Below are 19,304 nucleotides of genomic sequence, written 5' to 3' on the forward strand. Positions count from 1 at the left end.
AAAAGCATATGTGTGTACACTTGTGGATCCCCTCAGATAGCCTTCGTTGGACACTACCAATGCCCTTTTTTGAGACAAAATCTCCTAATGACATGAAGATAACCAAGAGGGCTACATTGGCTGACCAACAAGCCTCAGAGGTCTCCCTGTCTTAGTCTCCTAGGGCTTGGTACCTGCCACTGCATTCAGATTTTTGTTTGTTTTGGTTTTTGTTTTGTTCTGCACGGGCTCTGGGAATCAAACTCATCTTCATGTTTGCAAAGCAAGCGTTTTACCAACAAAGTCATTCTCCCACCCCCCTAGCTTTGTTTGATTAAACAATTTCCCAAGGGTGGGAGTGTTTTTATATACCTCTTTACTAAGGAACAGGGGCTTTCTTGACTTATGTTGTTTTGATTTGCTGTGTATGTATTCACCCACACTAGGCTGTTTCTTGCCTATAGATCATCTTATGGTGCCCTTGAAAAGCAAGTGATTCTGCTTTTGAGGGCTTGGAATGGTATACAAAAATTGCAACATCCACCCCTTCCAGCTTGACCTTTTGGGAAATCATTTTAATTCCTGGGAGTGCACATATTACTGGTAGATCAATTCAATTCTATGGTATGCTATGGCAATTTTAAGTCAATTTTCAAACTTCAATAGAACAAATTTCCAGTTTCTCTTACCTCTAACTAAATCATGAGTGTTATTCAATCCACTGGTTTTCTTTCTTCCTTTCTCTCATTGGTTGCCTGGCAGTTTGACGTGAAATTCAGTATACAAGTACAACAACTGCTTTGATCTTGCTTTGTTTACACAGTATTGTTTTTCTACTTAATTTATTATTATTATTATTTAAACATTTTTTTTTCATTTTACAAAACAATCATATTTACCCCTCCCCTCCTCCTGCTCTCCCACTTCTCCCCACCCATCCCCCATACACTCCTCAGAAAGGGTAAGGATTGCCATGGGGAGTCAACAAAGTCTGGTAAATCAAGTTGAGCCCCCCCTCCCCCCATCTAGGCTGAGCAAGATGTCCTCCATAGGGATTATGCCCCCAAAAGCCAGTTCATGCACTAGGATAAATCCTGGTCCCATAGACTGCCCAAGCCACAGAACTGTCACCCACATTCAGAGGGCCTTATTTGGTCTTATGCAGGCTCCCCAGCTGTCAGTCCAGAGTCAGTGAGCTCCCACTAGCTCAGGACAGCTCACAAAGCAATTATTTCTCCTACTTGGGGTTTTATTGCTCTGTTGCATTTATAGGTATTATTGTGAAGATTCTTAAATCACTTTTCAATAATAACTCATTCCTCATTTGTTAGCCCATGCTTACGTTATCTAACACACTAAACCGGGATCCAAGGAGACTTCTTTGGATGTATTCTCTACGTCTTGACTTATCAGAGATTAGCAATCCACAAGGAAGGCAACAAAGAAACAAATTAATCTAATGGTATTTTAATTAAATTTAAAAAGAGAAAAATGATGGAAAAGGAGCACAAATTCTGTGTTAGAAGAAGGCAGAAAAAACTTCAGTTAGCTAAGAACGATGAGACAGAACATAGAAGCAGTAACTGGTTGAATGTTCAAAGAATCATTGAAATTGCAAGACAGAGCTGCTGCAGGTTGGGGCAACATAAAGAGAGACAAGAGAAGACAAAAATAAGAGTGCAGAGGTGCATCTGGGGAAGGAAGGGGCGAGTGTTGTGAGGCCACTGCTGAGGAAAGAGCTATGTATGGGTGGAGAAAGCTTATTTAAAAGCTAGTTTCTGAGATAACAAACCGGTGTCTCTGCTGCTAGAAACAAGACCAAATATTATTCTTTGTGATCTGGAGACTTGTATAAGTTCTCTAATTACCACCCAAGAGATATGTTTACTAAGTAAAAAACAAGAAACAATTGTTGCCTGAGGGCTAAGAGTAGCTAAGGAAAAAGAAACACACCTGCTTTCTTGGTCACCAATACTGACATTTTACCTTCTTGCATCTTGAATAGTAAGCTGAAGCCAGGACTTGGAAGGCATACAGGCTGCTTTGGGGTGGTGATTCAGGCTGACTGTTGGCCTTGCAACACCAGTGTGGGTGGCAGCTTGTGTAATCAGCTGCCTTAATCTTCCCGCCTTTAATGAAGTCTTTGACGGTCTCTTTATGTGTTTGCCTGGTAGAAAGAAGTAGGACATACATGGGGTTTCTTAATGGAACCTCATCAAATTTAAAGTCACGATTGAAAAATGGTTTGCCCTAGGTTAAAAAAAAAAAAGTCCTGTTTAGCTCCAGAGAGAGAGAGAGAGAGAGAAGGAAATGCTAATTGTAAAGTCGGAGTTTGCAGCTAATGGCATTTTATTTGGGGATTTTGCATCCAGAGAATAAAATAGGTTTGAAGTGTATTTTAATAAATTACAACATTGAAGAGAAAATGTGAGTATAAAGGGCAAGAAAAATAATACTTGACACACCAATGAAATCATCCATTGATTTTGTATTTATGACTTTATAAAATGAGTAAGAATTGTTTTCAAGCACCATGCCTTATTTCAGCTTTCTGCTGATTTCACTTCTTCGTCTTCCACAGTCAAGAGCTACTGATTTCACAGGATATGGCTTATTCTTTGTTGCTGTGAGTGACGGCAAGTGCTCAAACACACACTCAATTCTCAGCTGTTCCAGTCCGATTGGTAAAGATCCCCAGATGTTTGTCAACAATTCACCATGAATGAGTATTTCCAAACGGAGGGCAATGGCCTAGAAAAAAGTATGGCTCTACAAGAGCTCCCCATAAAGAGACTGTGAAAAGAACACATCCATTCATCTTAGAAATGAACGGCCAAAAAGGAATAGGAGCTATGAGTTCCTGGAGCTCTAGCTGGAGGTGGAGTCATCGAGTTAGATTAGTGTTCTCTGGACAGTTTGAGCTAGCCTATAGTATTCTACAAGGCTACTTTCCTGAGTGCCACCTGGAGTTATTTCATAGCACCTGACCCAGCACTTTCACTAGACTTTCACTCTCCTCCAACCCACGGCCATGAAGTTTCCAGAGTGACATTTCTAGAATGCCTCACCCCTGCTTAATGCCGCCCCAAGTATCTCTATCACATGGTTGTATTGCTGTGCTCCATATTTATGTGAATCAAGTTCAAAGTTCTGGCAAGCCAGGCACAGCATGACTTTGCCAGACTGCAACCAGCCTTACCAGATTCGCCTCTCATCACTCTTCTCTACACCTCATGCACTAGAATTGAGAGCCCCAGTTAAAATATGGTGGTGAGATGATTCACTTTCATGAAATAGGTATGCATATTTAATTAAATTAATATATTTATTTTCTGGGAAGCATTCCTGGCCACCTTTGTCTGGAAAATCAAAATCTCCAGGACAAATGTAACTCCCTCATTGAAGCTTTCTCCTAACCCATTAGCTGGAGTCAGTCAGTCATTTCTTGGTGTTTCCTTTATTCTTAGATCTTCAACAATTTTAGCTCTCATATTTTATATTTCTATCAACTTTTTTATTTACAAAATCAGTTTGTAAAATTTCTGAGAGTGAAGACCAGTCTTGCATATTCCTATAATTTTAGTTTTGTTTCTCCCGGGAAGTAAACTGTGTTTTACATGAATTAATATATGATTGTGGACCAAAGACAATACTAGTGGGTCCTCAGTATTGTTTGTCTTTAATTCTCAACTGTCCTTGTTGGATCTTTGTCAACTTGGAACAAGCTAGAGCCATTTGGAATGAGGAATTCTCAATTGAGAAAAATGCTTCTGTAAGACTGGGCTATAGGCAAGTCTGTCAGGCATTTTCCAGATTAATGACTGATGTAGGAGGGAGGGCACAGCCCATTGTGGGCAGTGCCATACTTGGGCCGGTGGTACTGAAGTTCATAGGAAAGTAGGCTATGCAAGTCATGGGAAACAAGCCAGTTAGCAGCACTCTTCCATGATCTCTTCTTCTGTTCGTGCTTTGAGTTCCTGCCTTGACTTTCCTCAGTGATGGAGCACACAGTGTATAGTCTTTGGTAAAATACTATGCTCTCCATTATGAAGAATACCAGATTCTTCCAGTATGAAGAAAAAGAAATATATAATTGGTTTATAAATGAACACTGTTAACATTATCATTTTTTTGTTGTTGTTGTTTTTGAGACAGGGTTTCTCTGTGTAGCTTTGGAGCCTATCCTGGCACTCCCTCTGGAGACCAGGCTGGCCTCAAACTCACAGAGATCCACCTGCCTCTGCCTCCTGAATGCTGGGATTAAAGGCGTGTGCCACCAACCCCTGGTCCATTATCATTCTTAATAAAATATTATTCAGTGAATGTCTAGATCATTTGTGCCTTAGGATCATTTTCATCTGGACTTCTAGAATATATTATTTCTTTTCTTCTATATTTTGTCTCTAATTACTTCCACTCTTTGAGAAGTTAATTTATTCTTTTTATAAGGCCATCTTCTAGGTAAACCTGTTACAATTGGGCCTAATTTTAGGTCAAGAAGTGCAACAAGATTAATCATTATTTATTACAGGAGAATAAATTTATTTTGCTTGTTAAAACATGTGTGATAGAGGAAAATATTAAGTTCACTATTTTTCCCTGGTAGTGTACATACATCGCCTTCATCAAAACTAGGCTTGTTCAGGTGCTGTTGTCTTATAAAGAGAAGTTTCAAGGTAGAATTGGAAAACATTTTCCTAATGCTTTCTATAAACTTGAATACAACTAACTTATAAAATTAGGGCAAAGGAAAAAAATTGAAAGAGGGAGGGGGAGGAGGAGAAGAAGAAGGAGAAGGAGGAAAGGGTTTATGTGTCTTATATATCCTGAGTCATAGTCCATTGAGTAAAGTCAAGTCAGGAACTCAAGGCAGGAACCTAGAGGCACAAATTAATTGTTCCACGTGGCTTTCTCAGCCTATTATCTTATACAACTCAGGGCCATCTGCCCAAAGGTGACTCTGGCAGTGGAAAATTGGGTTTTCTCACACCAATCATCCATTGAGAAAATTTCAGACAGACTTGCCTATATAGAAGCATATTCTCAATTGAGGTTCTCCTTCCCAAACAACTCTAGCTTGTATCAAGTTGACAAAAAAAGAAAGAGAAAAAGAAAACTAACCAGCACATACATATAGAGAGAAGGAACCCTAATTAAAAAAAAAAGATGAGACTATACATATATAGGCACCGAGAGAAGAGCCATGCTCTATAACCCCAAAACATACTAAGACCTTATATGGACATACTAATCATGAGTTCTGGCCAACAGGACCTAGACAGCATCAGAGAGATGATGATGTTTCTAAGCCCATGTGGAGAATGCTTCAGGCCTGGTATTTGTCATGAACATGGGAGAAACAAAACTTCTGACAAACAAGGATCGTGAACTGATCAGATAGGACTGCAGCATGGTCAGTCTATACCTGACTATGTAGAATGAGTGGACTTGAGGCCCAACCAGAACTTGCACCACCACATCAAGGGAGCAGAAAGCCCAAGTAGACTGAGAGATTAAAATGTAAGTGAATACAGAATTCAGTAAATATCAAGTTAAATTTCTTGCACATTCAAATGTGTGGATTGAGGCTCATACACTGGGAAGGGTTACCAGGAGTGGGAGGAGGTATGAATACAGCATGATGGAACAATGATGAGTCTGAATTATCTATTGTAAAGTCAACAGCTGTGTGCCAAGTTTACAGACCACAAAGACATGATCACTACTTGAGAACTCCAAAGATTCTCATGAAGACATCATCTTTAGAAGACCAGTAATAATCATAGGGATGCTAAGTGTGACCATGGAAGAAATGATTCAGAGCAATCGCCAGCAAGGATTGAGTGGTCCTAAACATAACACTGGTGAGATTTCAAATTGGCTGAGCAAGAATAATCATAAATAGACTAGTAACAGAAACAATGTTACAGAAAATTTGCACATGATGTATTTCAGAGACAATGAGCACTATTTATTGCAGGCACATAATTCCATTGTGTTAGAACCTGGTTAGCAAAGGTGCAAAGAGGTTGGCTAGACTAGGAGAGAGGAGGAGCAGACCCTATGCCTTAGAGTAAGACTCTGGACTTCTCTCTCAAGTCAGTGGTGAGCAAACATAGATGTGAATGGAGGACATTTCTTTGAAATGGGATATATAAAATATTCCCGTGGTATAACTTTGTTTTGAGAAACCAGGCATATTGTCACAAGTGATTGCTTCAAGGCAGTTATTTTAAGGAGAGATACTATACTCAAAACCAAACCAAACCAAAAACCCTTGTTTAAAAACTGGAGACCAGCATAAAAATCAAAAGGTAAGATGTTCTTTATATTAGAGATCATTTATATTGATTACTTTGCAAATGTTAGACTGCTGCTATTATCTAAAACAGAATTTTATTACACAAATGAAAGAATAAATGGGACTTACTATCGGTGTGTAGTTTGCATACTGAGCTAGAGGACTGTGTGGGATCTGGATATGCTTTCAGAAGGTGATTGGCATAAGTGCCATGTTCCCAGGGGTCTTATGGAAAAGAAAGTAGTCTCTAACAAACATGACTCAGATTTGTCTTTGTCTACTCAAAACTCTCCAATGATTTCCTTCCAGACAAATTAAGCAAAATACACATTCCATAGTATCGCTTATTTTGCCTCTGCAGGATCTGATCAGCAATCTCCCCATACTCTGATCTTGTTGTCTGGCATTCTTGATCTGTTTCTACAAAGTTACCACCCTGAATGCTATCTGATTTCTTTAGATTCTTACTTTTAATTGTGTAAGCACTTCAGAAAAGCACATAATTTGTTTTGATAATATAACCCTCATTACCATTCATCCAATTCCTCCTGTGTCCCTGCTAACCACCTTTCCCATACAAATTCATGTGCTTCTTTTAGAATCCATAGATTCTACCTAGTGTTGCCAGCACATGGGTGTAAGACCATCTACTGGCACAAGGGTAGGCTCTCATGAGATAAGTCATTAGGACATGGGTAAACACTTGTCTACTTAGCAGAACAATAGTATTATGGTCTCCCTTAGGACCTATGATGTAGCTATCCATGGGTTTTGAGTCTAGTTAGTGTTACTAAGTATATGATCCATTTTAGAGTGGGTTTTAAATCCAATCAGAAGTAGTTGGTTACTTCCATAACATGACATGCCACAACTGCACAAGTGAGTATTTTTTCAGGCAAGTCACTATTATAGCACACAGGATTTCATCTGGATAAGCGCCAGTAGCATCCATATAACCTTGCAGGACACTGAAAGTATCCAACCGGAATGAAGTTTGCAGGTTGTTACCAAGGGACCAGACTGATTTCTCAATGTTCCCAAACTCTATGTGATGCATTCAGCAACAGGAAACTTCAAATTCAGTCTACTTTGGGTTTTCATCTCACCTTAGTCAGAATAGCCAAGATTTTTAAAAAAAAATGACAGCAAACTCAGGCATTGATGTGGACAGATGGGGATACTTGTTGATTGGGAGTGCTATATTGAAATCAGCATGGAAACACCTAAACCATTCAGAAATAGATCTCCCATGTAAATCAGCTAAACCATTTGGAAATATACCCAAAGGACTCTATATTCTACTACAGAGATACTTACTCATTCATGCTCATTGTTTCTCTATTCACAATATCCAGAAAATGGAAGTAGCCTAAATGTCCATCAACTGGTGAATGGACAATGGAAATGTAGAGCATTTATACAATGGAATATTATCCAGCTGTAAAGATAAATAACATTCTGAAATTTACAAGTAACTTATGGGGCTGGAAATAATTATTCTGAGTGAGGTAACCCAGGCCCAGAAAAGCAAAAGACAAATATTCTCTTTCATAAGTGGGTGCTAGTTTTGAATCTTTAGACATGTGAGTTTAAAAAGCAGATTCCCATAGAAGTCAAGAAATTAATAAAGGGCCATGGAGGATTTCAATGGAAAAGGGTTGAAAACAGATGGTGTGTAAAGGGAAAAGGGAATAACAGAACAACAAGTGTTAAATGGGGCAGGGAATGGAAGGTCAGGGTGGAGGAGGGAGTATGTGGAGGGATCACTAATGACATTTGAAAATGCCTTATGGAAACCCAGTACTGTAGAAGCTTTCTAAAATATATACATGGACATTTCCATATACAAAAAGAGTTTAAATGCAGTTACCAGGCAAAATGCCTCTCCCAGACACCACATGCTATCAAGTAAAAAAAAAAAAGCACAAAGCCAGGTGTATCTAATAATAACCTCCATCTCTCATAGTCACTGCTTTTTGTCAGTTTTAATGCTCTTTATTATTCATGTCAGTAATTGACATAGTATTTATTTGTGTGGTTGATTATTTTTTTCTTACTTGATAAAATGTAAATTCTGTGAAGATTATATCTGCAACTTTAGATCTAGAGGAAACTACAACACTTGTAGGTGTGTGTGTGTGTGTGTGTGTGTGTGTGTGTGTGTGTGTGTGTGTGTTGCATAAATAAGTAAATAAACTGAGGAATATTATTTGTTGCTGTTGTTAAGCATCATCAATATTTATTGAGATGTTATTACTTTATTGTTGGATTATTAAAAGTTGGATTCCTCCCTTTCATATATTTATTAGGGTCACTTCCTTACTTTCTGAGTTGCAGACAGGTGCAACAACTTAAATTAAATCAATTAACTAGTAAATGTATGGCAAGGGTTAATCTGGGAAGGCTGAGCTCCATGATCTACCATCTAGAGCAAGTAATGGCATACCTGTCCTGTCTTGATGTGCACATGAAAATATCAGTTCAAGCCTGTTGGGACTCCATACTGAGCTCAAGAATAGCTAGGGCAACTAGTTGGATCCTATAATGTATCAGAATAGAAATAAAGATAACTGGGTCCTGGGTTCAGTGTGCAATGGTTGTGTCCTGTACACAACATCTTGTTTCAATCTCCAGCACTGTAACAGAGAAGAGAAAAACAAATAGAAAGACATTGGGGAAGTGTCAGAAAATTAGCAAACAAAGACCTGGAAGTTAAAAACAATGTACAATATAACCAATTTGACACTGCTGGATTTGTATCTGTAAGCTTTTCAGAGACCTTGCTCATGAATATGAATCTTCACTTTGACAGGTTTCACGCTCCATAGCCAGCAATTGTGGCTGTCTTTTGAAACACCAAACTTTGGAAGGGCCTGGAAGATTGCTTATCCCAGAATAAGGCTTTCGTCAATGATTGATAAGGGAAATTCCAAGATCTCCAGCTGCAGGTTGAGTCCCTTTACTGTAACTTGACACAATAGAGTTCAGTTTAAGTTCTGGCTGAAGGCACTGCCTCAGAACTTCACCTAACACTGTACCCCTTGATTGGGGTGGCTACCTCTCATCTTCTTGTTCTGTTATTGCAGTCTCAGACTGCTTTCCATTGAAACAGCGTAAATGAATCACTAGCATACTACGATTTTATACTTCCTAAATGATGGCAGGGGATCTAACCTTTGATAATGAATCAGTTCCTGCTAGTGCCAATATGCTGGCTACACCCAAAACCCCTCCTCATGGGCATACATGTCTTCCTCTTATTCATGTTCTTTCCAGACTCATAAATGTGAGCTTCTTACTCACTCAGACCAAGGACTAGAGTAGACTTACTGTAAGGCATAGGTATTGTGTTGGAAACCCATCTTGGGTGTGTTTAGAGCCAGGTTCCTTGCTTCATGGATCTGGAGCAGAGATTTGATCCAACTCATTTCCTCCTCTCACTCCTGGCTGGTAGACAAAAGCAATGAGGAAGGAGGAGCTGAGTCAACAGAGGCTTAATTCACTTGTCTATTTCTTGGACCCTAAAGCTTGGTTTAATTGAAGAAGCTTTCAGTGGGATTAATGTAGTGGCAAAAGGCATTCTGGGTCTCTTCTCAAGGCAGGTTTTAGCTAAGCTGGAACAACATGAATATGTAAGTCTTTGAAGAATAAAGCGTTCCCTGGCTTTGATGAGACTGGCCCTCCACTTAGATCCACAGACATCAACTTCCCCTTTGTTATCTCCATCTCTAAAGTATCTTAGAAACAAGAGTATATGGATAAAGCAGCAAATAATAAGCATGTGACATAACAATATTGAGTGTTATTTCTTTTGATTCAGCTAGACAGCCAACTAGGGAGACATTGGAAGAATAGGCTTGCCCTTATTCCATGTAGAATATAAACAGTGACCACAGATTCAGGCTCACTCAAAAACCTAAAGGGTAATGCATCTATAGGATATTGTTAATGTCCTGGTTCAAGCTGAACTAGAACATGCCTCATTTATCCAAGAAAGTTGGGGGAAAGCTTAAGAATGCTAAGCTACCATAGTGTGGTAGAATATTGAGAGTATTAAGAAGCCATGACTGGCTTCATGATCTTAGGAAAGCAACTCAGATGATCTGTAGAGCAGCATTGTTAACTGCAGAGTGACATGGCCCATATGTGTTCACCACTATCAATGTTCTTCGGTGTCATCACTCTTTCATAGCATCTGTGAACACTGCTTGGTATCACCTTCTTCAACACAGATGCTGGAAAACTATTTAGGTGACAGTCATGGGCAGGCTTCATAGCTCCCTTGTAACTCTGGTGTTTTCATGTAAAAAGAACAAGTTACTACTGCAAACTAACTAGTAAAAGCTTAGTATTCTGAAGGGTGGCTAGGCACACCAGCAATTTGTAGACTCGAAGTTTAGTTGTAGAACACTAGAAATATAGCCAACTCCAACTCTCTTTTTTTTAAAAAAAAAAATGTATATAGTCACTCCAGAGGAAAAAAGTCACTAAAGTAGCTACAGTGGTTTCAATTTCCCAAGGTTTAGTTGTCTATGAAGCTTGTCTTCACATCTCTAGTAAGGGAAGCTGTCCTATATTGGCATGCCATTAGGATTTTGATTTGTGGCCTCTACATAAAGGAGTCCACATGCTGTTCTCCTCTAGTATTCTGGAGCTCTCCTTCACGAAGTATGTTTCTCCCAAGTCATTCATAGAGCAGTATTAATTGTAAGGTCTCATTGATACTGCTTCACATCTCTGTTTTCCAGTGCCTTCTACCCAAACTCTAGACAACGTGAACCTAACAGAGAAAGCCACATCTTACCACAAAGATAATGCATGAAGACTGGCCTACAGGTTACAATCATATTTACATAGGTGTGCATTATTTGATTATTTTTTGAAGAGATTCCAAGAGCAGAGAAAAGAAAAAAAAGATTCTGGAATAAAAATGAAAACACAAACAACAAAAATTTCAGTTCTTGTTTTTCTTAATCTCTGAGTAACCTTGGGTAACTTATTCCAAATATTTGTATTTTTGCTGTTTTGTATACAATATGGCTGTATCAGTATGCCACCTTCATTGGGCTGAGAGAACCGTTAATAGCACACCAACTCATGGTGTGCCCATGAGTTGGTTCTACAAGAGATTAGCATTTGAATCAGTGGGCTGTGCAGAATAGATGGGCTTCATCCATTGAAGCCACGAATCGAACACAAGTTTTCGGAAGCGAATCTGCCTTCCTCAAGAGGTAGGCTATTCCTCTGTCTTCCAGCAGGAGTGTTTCCAGTCCAGTACTCACATACCATCTACTCACAATATTCAGACTCACAATGACTCATATCAGAGCATCCACAGTCTTACAGTTTGCAGAGGTAGAAATCAGGACTTCTCACTCTCCGTCATCCCAGGATCCAGGTCCCATTACAAATAACCCTTTGATTCTGTTTCTCCGATGAACTCTGGCTCGATTGCTATGTTAGATAGCAATTGAGTCACCCAGTTTACAGGCCAATATGGTGACAGAGAATCTAGATGTAATGCTATCCCAGATAGCTATCCCAGATAAGGATGTGACATAGTTAGTTGGAAGCAGCTCCCAGTTGTAATTCTTTTCCCATTTCTTCTTCACTGTCAGATGGAAGTGTGCATTTATGTACTCTGTGTTTAATTGTTTTGTTCAGAACAATTAAAATGCATCTTAGCATTCAGAAACGGGTCAGACTGATGCGCAGAAATCATACACATCCCATCTATTTTTGAATCAGATCCAACTAAATGCTGTAGTCTTCTGTGATGGATCAGGGGGAAATGAGTGAGCTTTTAAAAGACGAAGTCTAAAGAGTGGACTAAGATGATTGGTATAGGATCCAGGCATTCTGCTGAAGCAAATGATGAAACAAATGCAAAAAAAGCCTGAAAATTCAAGGACTTTTGGTTCGTTCTATGAAGGGTTGCTGAATGAGTGCTACATTGACATTCATCCGAAAACAATACAAAAGTAATCCCCTGAGAAGAGTAAGTTGTAGCCAGGGATGTTGAGAAGTAAATTTGGTAGATCTAGTCAGAGCTAAGCTTCATCTTGCTGGCAGTGGAGACTCCTGGAGGCTCTAATGTTTGCATGGAGCCTATGGGTGGGTTTTGGGATTATTGGATGTAATCTAAAACTGATAAGATTTTTAGAAGGTTTACTCTAAAGACCTAAAGCAAGACCACAGGCTCTATTTCCTAAGTGTATGTGTGTTGAGCCCAAAAGTATGACCCAATGAAAATCATCCAGTGGTGACTGAGGACACTTATACCATGAACAGGAAAACTCAATCAAAAAGGCTTGGTGTGACGCTGATTCATCAGTGTTGTGACTTGGACATTCATTTGAGCTATTTTTTCAGAAGCTCTCTTTCTTCATCCCTTTGTACCTTGTATCTGGCATTTCTGTCATAGCATTACGGAAGAAAATGAGATGATTTATATGGAATTTCATATAAATACTGAGAGTCAGAATATATGAAGTCAACACAAATGAAACATTTATTCATACATTCTATCAATGTCATTGAGCCTTGTCTTAATTAGAGTTATCGATGTTGTGATGAAACCCCATGACTGAAAGTAACTTAAGGAGGAAAGTGTTTATTTGGCTTATACTTCCACATCACTGAAAGAAGGCAGGGCAGGAACTCCAGCAGGGCAGTAACCTGGAGGTAGGAGATGACACAGAGGCCATGGAGGGGTAATGCTTATTGGCTTGCTCCTCATAGCTCACTCAGCCTTCATTCCTAAAAAAGCCAGGACTACCTGCCCAGGGATACGACCACCAGTTCAGAGATGGCACCACCCACAATGGGCTGGGCCCTCGCTCATCAATCAGTAATTAAGAAAATGCCCTATAGGCTTGCCTACAGCCTGATCTTATGGAGACATTTTCTCAATTAAGGTCCCTTCCTCTCAGGTGACTCTAGCTTGTGTCAAGTTGACATAAAACTAGTCAGCAAAGACCCAGGTCTTTGTTCTTATTTTAACTGTTTTCCCTGATGATATACATATACATTTCTATTAAAAATGATATAGTGATGAATTTTCACTTACTTTCCCCTTTGTCAAAGTTGCGCCTTCTGGTTCCTGACATACTAGTAAGAAGGAATGTTGGTGTGGAAAAATGCCTTTCTTCAAGGAATTCTTATTGATACATGACACAACTTTTCCTTAAACATTCTTCATTCTTAGGCCCTCTTACCTTTAGCTGTGAGTATCAGACCCTAGCCAAGTGCAGACTATGTTCTCCAAATTCTGGGCCATCCCATGTGTTATCTCGAATCTCTAGAAAAATGAAAGAAAATAGGGCACCCCTCTCCCACCCAGTCCTCTTTCCTCTTAGTGATACGGGTCTGGTGTTTACAATGAAGTATTTGAAAATTCCCTTCCTGTGAAACTCTGTACACTCTCATTCCTTTCCAGGGCTCAGTTTCCTACCTGATGACATGAGCATGATTCCTAAGTAGTTTCCAGATTTGCCTTTCTATAACCATAGAGTTGTGTGTTTTTTTTTTTTTCCTCAACACCAAATTCCCAAAATGCTTTGCACAGTGTGAGAAGAAGCTGAGTCATGTTTCAGACAGGAAATGCAAAGAGAACCAAGAGCACGTGACACCACAAATGCACAAGCCCTGGCTTAGCTCAATCTATGCAGCATTTTCTCACACTTAGCGACATGCATCATCCCCGATTTCCTCACCATGAATACACCCATTCCATTCAACAGGAGGAGTGCGACTATTACTCAAGCACACTGGGGATAATTGGAGGGCAGTCTGGAAGAAAATCATCTTTCAGCCAAGAGACAGGGGAGCTCTTTTCCTCAGGGAGGGAAAGAATGCATTACAATCATGGGAGAGACCAGGCCTTCACTCTCCTGCCACCCTCACCAAGGGAGGTCAAAGTGTTATCGAGGCTGTGATGATGAGCAAAGACTGTGGTATTATACTGCAGGACAAGAAGTAATGAGGCTAAGGAGATGAAAGACAAAGAAGCAAGGCAGCCAAACTGCTCTCCAATGAATAGGACATTATTCTAGTGAAGAAGCTGGGCACTATCTGAGGAGACAGAACTTCCACTGATTGCTCAATGCTGTCTGAACACTTGACAGCAATTGGACAGTGTGGTACCTTCTGGTGAACCTTGGCTGAGCCCAGGCTTAGATACAGCTTCTTGTCTTGCATGTGACTCCTGAAGGTGTCATGGTCCTGAGGGTGGCATTCATAAAGATAAGGTGGCATGCAGCTATCTTCAAGATCAGATTTGAAACATGGTAACATGAAAACATGCCTTTGCTTTAGCCACCAAATTCACCAAAGGGCAGGTTTGAGAGGAGAATGGAATATAACACGGGTGTCTTCTGCAGAGACAAAGAGGAGGAACAGGAAAATGGAATGGAGTAAAGCAAATTTCTCTATACTTTTACTGACTCTGTGCTGTTTAGAAGTAAATTAGTTGGGGTTGCCAATACTTTCATGGGCCTGCAGAAGCAAAAAGAAAGAGAAGGGAACATAGAGATCCCCTTATCCCACTGGCAGTGAAGCATAACTTGTACACAGGCAATCTTTTCTGATTTCTCTTGGGGATATTTACAAAACACCAAATTTCATGCTTATATACCAAATGTGTTGGTGTCAGATGTCACTGGATTCCACGATTCTGGACACAAACTTTCTGATCTTTTCCAAAATGGCACGACAGAATTTTCTATTCATGTCACCATCCAGAAACTGGCAATCAGTTGGCCTTTTGTGTTCTTTCATTTCATTCTCTTAAAAGTTCTGCATCCAGCGTTCTAAGCATCAAAAGTGCTCTCAAGCATTTTCTCTAGGTTTTAATTATTAATAAGACAGAGTGGTTTTAGGAAGGCAATGACAAAGATCAGCTGGTGGGAACTTGGTTAAAAAACAGAAGTGCACAATCATCAGCTAATAGAAGGTAGCATGGAGTGTTTAAAAATATTCACCTATAACACAAAATCACCCCAGCTTATCTGAGAGAAGAAGAATTGGTATTCCCAAGTCAGGGAGCAAATCGCAGGTGAGTTGTGTTGTGGGCTTACTGAACTATTTCCTGTCGTTTCTGATTTCAGCTTTCTCTACTTGAGAGTGCTTCCTGTTCCTTGTCTCTCTGTATCTAACCTTTATTTGAATTACAAAATGCTCGTCCTCTGAGGTCCTTGGTTGAGAATTCTGATAAAAACCATGAAAGGGAAATTGACCTGCCAGTACTTGCAACCCACTTGGCACAAACACAGACTTGGACTTAGTGTGGAGAGTTATACATCTCATAAATTTCAAAGACACACCCAACAGGACTCTAAAAACACTACTCTAAACTGATGAACTGTGCACATCTGAACTATACCAATTTAACACCCACTTTCTCTGGAGAAGGAATGAGTTTTCCAGATGCTTAAAATCTATACTGAGTTCAGATTACACTGTGGGACTCTGATAGGTCATAGCAGTACGACTTTATTACTGCTGATTTTTTAATGCCATCCTTTCGTTAGTTTCCAAAAGGATATTACTGAAATAATGACAAGTTAGAGGTTCAAGGCTCTTCTCATGTTACAGATTCTAAGCATCTCAGCTGAGTCACCAGACTTCTTTAGTCCCTTGTTCCTTCCACACTGCTGCTACATTTATCCATGCAAATCCACTAACCAGCATAACTTAGTAACTCTTAAGCACCAAGAAAAATTGCATAATGTCAATCCAGTTCAGAGAAATGATAGTTGGTGTTACATATTTTTTTTTTTTTTTTAGGTACAAAGCAAGTGCTGAGAATGCTATACTTAAGGTGCACATGTCCTGCATCCTAGAACACCTACAAACATGAATGGGGAAGACAAAGCACTTCTTATGTTCGTCTGTGGCTATTCATCTCAAGAGGCTGGCTGTATTCTCCAGGTCAGGTGTGTATCACTATTCTTGAGCAGTCCTTTGTGGCATAGCATAACCTTACCTTACTAACAAGGATAGAATTAGTTACCAACCAGGATTTCTGGGTTATATTAGACAATGCAACCATAGCACCTAAAAGCTAAAAGATAGCCTTGCATCTCAAAAATCCTATGAAACATTTAGGTAGCTCAAGCAGATTAATTTAAAAAATAGGCTCTTGGTGCTCCATAATTATTAATGTTAACTAAATCATAACAAGAGCTATGGTAGCTTCTCTGCTGCAGAAACAAGAATGATCATTCATTGTTTTCTGACTTTAGGTATTTCTTTTCTTTCTTTTTCTTTTTCTTTTTCTTTTTTTGGTTTTTCAAGACAGGGCTTCTCTGTGGCTTTGGAGGCTATACTGAAACTAACTCTTGTAGACCAGGTTGGCCTTGAACTCACAGAGATCTGCCTGCCTCTGCCTCCCTAGTGCTGGGATTAAAGGTGTGCCCCACCACTGCCTGGCTCTGGCTTTAGCTATTTCTATTTTTCACATTTTAGTACATTAAAATATAATTATATCGTTTCCTTCTTTCTTTTTCTTCTCTCCAGCCCTTCCCGTTCCTCCTCGCTCCTTCTCAAATTCTTGGCCTTTTTGTGCTGTTACATGTTATATATTTTATATATCTATACATACATATACACAAGAGCATAAATAAATACAACCAGCTGTGTCCTTTTAGAGTTGCTTGAATCTATATGACATCAGGACTGACCACTTGGTATCAGATAACCAATTAAGGTACTCATCGGTAGGGAAAACTATTTTTCTTGCTCTCATCACTCTTTACTTGCCTATATTTGTCTAGTGAGATTTTCCTTATGCATTTATCTATTCTTTATCAATAAAAAATTGGGAGTCAGATATTGGGGTAAGAACCTGAATGATCAGAGAAGCAGTAGAGAAGCTACCAGTGACCTCCTGTCTCTTCGGTTCCTCCATCCAAAAAAAAAAAAAAAAAAAAAAAAAAAAAAAAAAAAAAAAAAAAAAAAAAACTGAGATCTCTGTCTATCTGTCCTTGGTCCTCCAAAACCTCTATGGTTAATTTTGGTCAAACAGTGACTAGCTCTGCCCTCTGATTCAAAGCAAACTTTATTGCTTGAATGAGATCAAAATATCACAAAACATTTTCCCCCTTCCCAGTTAGCATGCCTATTGGTGCTGTCCATATTCAGGGCTTTTTTGCACAGCCATGTTGCTAAGGCATTGCAAGGGATGCTTCCCCATCATTTCTAGGAGAAACAATCTCTCAGCACATTTCCTGGTCCTCTGTCTCTTACACATTTAAGTAGATTTATGAATGAGATAGAAAGACTAAAAGGATAGTAGAAAACAAACTCAAAAAAGATGTAGTAACTTATTTTTCTATTTACTTGATCCTAATGAAATAAACTACCTGTGCAATGGCATGCAATGTGGAACATATTTGCCTTATAAATAGAAATTTCACATACATTGTGGATATTCTTGGTTTTTTATTGCTTTTGACTGTACCTCTTCTATTTGTATGATAAAAATTCAAATAGCAAACATATCTTGGGAACAATTTATAGATTCTAATTGTTTGGAAGAATGGGGGTTCACGTCCTTTGCTTTCAAAACACTTTAAATTTTAGATTTGCAAACAATAATTGAACTTTTCATTTTAGTTATATTTCATATTGTATGTTCATTTCCAATGACTTTTAGAAAATCCTTTTGTTAGCAGTTGTGTTCTTATGAAGTATGTCATAATATTTGGTCCCAGGAATTATTAGAGGTGAGAAAATACTACCAAATGTTCTGCAAAAGTGGATGATCGGACTTTTGTTGCAAAGATATTACTTGGTTAAATTCTTCCTGTTAAATGACTCTCTGACAGTGTTTATCTGAGTAGCCCTGCTGGTCCTGGAACTCACTGTGTAGACCAGGCTGTCCTTGAATTCCTGAGTTCTAGGATTAAAGGTATGTGCTGTTAATGCTCAGTGAAGTAGTCATTTTTATCCAGATACCTAAATTGTTTATCCACTGAACTTTGTGCTTGAGAAAGTAAATTTAAGACATCATAGATGAAGACTCAGTCTGTAGATTAACTTATGTGAACAATTTCACCATCATGTTGCATTTGTCTTCTAGTTTAACAAGCTTGAACTATCTTTTGACTCTTTTGATCCTTGTGCCACTGTAGAAAGATAATAAAATTCTGACTGCAGAGATATTATACCTTGTATTACTCCAAACCTTCTTGAAAGGCGATAATAACATTTATGGGTAACACTGTATAAAACTATGCGTATTTGTATCAGTATGTTTATTATGTCATCATTCTTCTGCGTTTTTTTTTTTTTGTAAGCAGACTGGATATGAGATTTATTACTGAACATTTGGTAGGGTACAGGAGAGCACAGTGGAAGCTCTCAGGAGTGCAGGGCTCGCCACTTGTCCAGGGGACCGCGAATAGGGATATATTTGACCCCACAGCCATCAGGAATGAGCCATTTCTCAGCAACCATGTCTTCAAATTCATCTGCATTAAACTTGGTGAAGCCCCATTTCTTTGAGATGTGGATCTTCTGGCAACCAGGGAATTTGAACTTTGCTCTAGGAAGAGCCTCAATCACATTCTGCAGCTTGGTGCGGATGGACATGATGACCTGGCCAATGTGAACCCTGGCCACTGTGCCCTGGGGCTTCCCAAAGGCACCACGCAAACCCGTCTGGAGCCTGTCAGCTCCAGCATAGGACAACATCTTATTGATTCGGATGGAAAGGATGGAGCCTCACTCGAATATGAAAGCCATCCTTGCCACAACTCTTTACTGTGTATTTGTTAGCACAAATACCTCTAGAGCTTCGGAAGAGAGCTGCTCATATTCATCTGACACCATGTGACCACAAAGTGGGAATTCATCAACTTTTACCTTCTTCCGTCCCAAATCAAAGATGCGAATTTTAGCATCAGGGACACCTTAGCAGAAGCGAGACTTTGGGTACGGCTTGTTCTTACAATATCGGTAATACGGGGCAGGTCGGCGACCCATGATGACAATAGGATCGTCGGTGGCGCACGGGAGGAAA

The 19,304-nt window shown here is 39.4% G+C and overlaps 1 pseudogene; it reads right to left on the reverse strand.

The window, feature by feature from the left end:
• Positions 1-18,643: 18,643 nt before the first annotated feature.
• On the reverse strand, positions 18,644-19,304 carry LOC100772026 (annotated as a pseudogene).

This window comes from Cricetulus griseus, chromosome 4 (genome assembly GCF_003668045.3).
Source record: "Cricetulus griseus strain 17A/GY chromosome 4, alternate assembly CriGri-PICRH-1.0, whole genome shotgun sequence".
Taxonomy (NCBI): Eukaryota; Metazoa; Chordata; class Mammalia; order Rodentia; family Cricetidae; genus Cricetulus; species Cricetulus griseus.